We start from the raw sequence: 2,499 nt of genomic DNA on the forward strand, positions 1-2,499 counted from the left end.
CTTGTAAATCTTGTAGAGATTCTGTAGTTTTTCCATGTGTGGATGTGCAACACCACAATAGTGTTCACCACTTTGAACTTGAGGGCAGAGTTTTTTGTCAAGAATTTGAACACATTAGTCAATTTCATTTTAGGAATTCATTTTTCATTGTGTGTGTCTTTTTCTTTGCATTTTGCATGAGCACATGTAGTTAGGCAAGGCCACATATATTCTTTTGCTCAAAACTTTTAGCACCAAGGAAGGTCTATAAATGGGTAAGCAAATATACAACTGAATCTTAAGGTCAGGGATTGAAATACACATTGACATTGATAATGTCCTAGTTGACATGTATGCAAAAGGTGGAGAGCTTGAGGAGTCCTTAAGAGTTTTTAATGGCTTGCTAAGTAGAGATGCTTTTTCTTATGGAACCTTGTTATCAGGATGTACTCAACACAGGCAACTTGATTTGGCTTTTGTGCTTTTCCAAAGGATGTAAGAGGAGGGAATAGAAGCTAACAAGATATTTTGCTTGTGCATGATGAAATCTTGTAGTAAAGCAGAAGCTTTACAGTTGGGAAGGTTGGAACACTGCCTAACACTCAGCATTAGGTTGTTGTTTGATCCCATTGTTGACACAGGACGTGTATGTCAAGTGTTCTAGCCTATAAGAATCACATTAAGAGTTTAAAAAGCTGCCAAGTCCAAGCATTGCATCATAGGACATAATGATCAGTGGATGTGCCTTGCATGCCCCCTTCAATATGGTCCTCAAACTCTATGGTGAAATACTAGAGGAGGGTATTGATCCAGATAGGGTAATTCTTGTAGGTGTGATGAAAGTGTGTGCAACTACAAGAACAATAGACCAAGGAAGGTTGGTACATGATCTGGCCTATCTTGGATCTCACAAGCTCCAGTTTCATATGAACTTCAACGCACACACAGGAAGGTATTTATGCTTTACAACAGGTCTATCTCATAATGAAATTGTAGCCCAAATTTTCCACCAACAAGCAGGTCTTGTGAAACAACATGAAAATCTGATGGATGATGTTCAAGAAGATAACTTTTCTATAGTGTTTGCAACCATGGAAGTGAACATGGACACAACTCAATTTTTCAAATGTGATTTTGAAGAAAGTGGTTCGATGGAGAGAGTTACTTTATTCTTGAATTTGGCAAATGATCCTACCATTGAGCATATTATTACTCCTAGGATTTCCCTCACAATAGTTGAGAATCTAGCATATGATATTGGCAAGCATGTGCTTGTTATTCGCACACACATGAGTTCTTATGCTAATGCTCTGCGAGAGGTCTCTGTAGCATGACAGGAAGTTCCTAGTCATCATGGATATCCTGGTTATATGTACATTGACTTGGCAACAATTTATGAGCATGCAAGAAGATTCCAAGGGAGAAAGGGATCCATTACACAAATTCCATTTTGACCATGCTAAACGATGATATTAGTCATCCAATTCTTGATTTGACAGGGTATATTATTGAGGCTCAAATTTACATTGATTGATAGGTTCACAATCGATAGATTTATCCTCCAATCAATGTACTTCCATCTCTTTTACCATTGATGAAGAGTTCTATTGGGGATGGGATGACAAGAAAAGATCATGCAGATGTTTCAAATCAACTCTATGCCAACTATGCAATTGGGAAGGATGTGCAAGAAATGAAGGTTGTGGTTGGAGAGGAGACCTTGTCACCAAAAGATTTGCTATACTTGGAGTTTTCAGAGAAATTTGAGCATAGATTTGTGGCTCAAGGAGCGTATGACACACGAGATATCTTCTAGTCTCTCGATCTCACCTTGACTTTATTGAGAATTTTCCCAAGAGAGCTGCTTTGATGAATTCCTGGGTCTTCGTGCTGACTGCATAAAGATGTTTGTGTTGGATGAAGTGCATGAGATGCTTTCACGAGGTGTCAAAGATTATATCAATGGCATTTTCCATCTTCTTCCTTAGAAGCTGCAAGTGGGTGTATTATTTGCCAGCATGCCTCCTGAAAGCTTAGTAGATCGATGGTGCAAGCAAGGAGATGGTAGTATATTCAAGGCATAGTCAATGCCATATTTTCAGAACATACATAGAAGATTTGGTGACAATTTTTTGTGGGATGGGTAGGGTTGTAGACAAGAAAAAAAATGTTTAAAGCTTAAGTTAGCTTTTGGAAAGTTTTAAGCTATTAAGTCTATTACTTTTGTTTTGCTAAATGCTTTAATCTTTAAAATATTAGCTTTAAAAAATCTAAAGCAAAAATCCCACAAAGTCAAACTCAACATGTGAAAGGGAAAACTATATAAGGAGGGTAGAAGAGGTGCAAAGAGCCCTCCTTGATCTCTCCATCAAGACCATGCATGAGAGACTCTTGAGTGGAGCTTTAAGCTCCTCACCTCTTTGAGGCTTTGCTATCAAATTCGAAGAGAGAGGCTTCAGGTTGAGCATTGAGATTCTCGCCTACTTTGAAGTTTTTGCCATCAAGTCCCATATGAGGGTG

The 2,499-nt window shown here is 38.3% G+C and overlaps 1 pseudogene; it reads left to right on the forward strand.

Annotated features, from left to right (window-relative positions):
• Positions 1–956: 956 nt before the first annotated feature.
• Positions 957–1,849, forward strand: LOC148027053 (V-type proton ATPase subunit B 2-like; annotated as a pseudogene).
• The last annotated feature ends 650 nt before the right edge of the window (positions 1,850–2,499 follow it).

Source organism: Lygodium microphyllum, chromosome 13, assembly GCF_053477565.2.
Source record: "Lygodium microphyllum isolate KBCC chromosome 13, Lygodium_microphyllum_v1.1.10, whole genome shotgun sequence".
Lineage (NCBI taxonomy): Eukaryota > Viridiplantae > Streptophyta > Polypodiopsida > Schizaeales > Lygodiaceae > Lygodium > Lygodium microphyllum.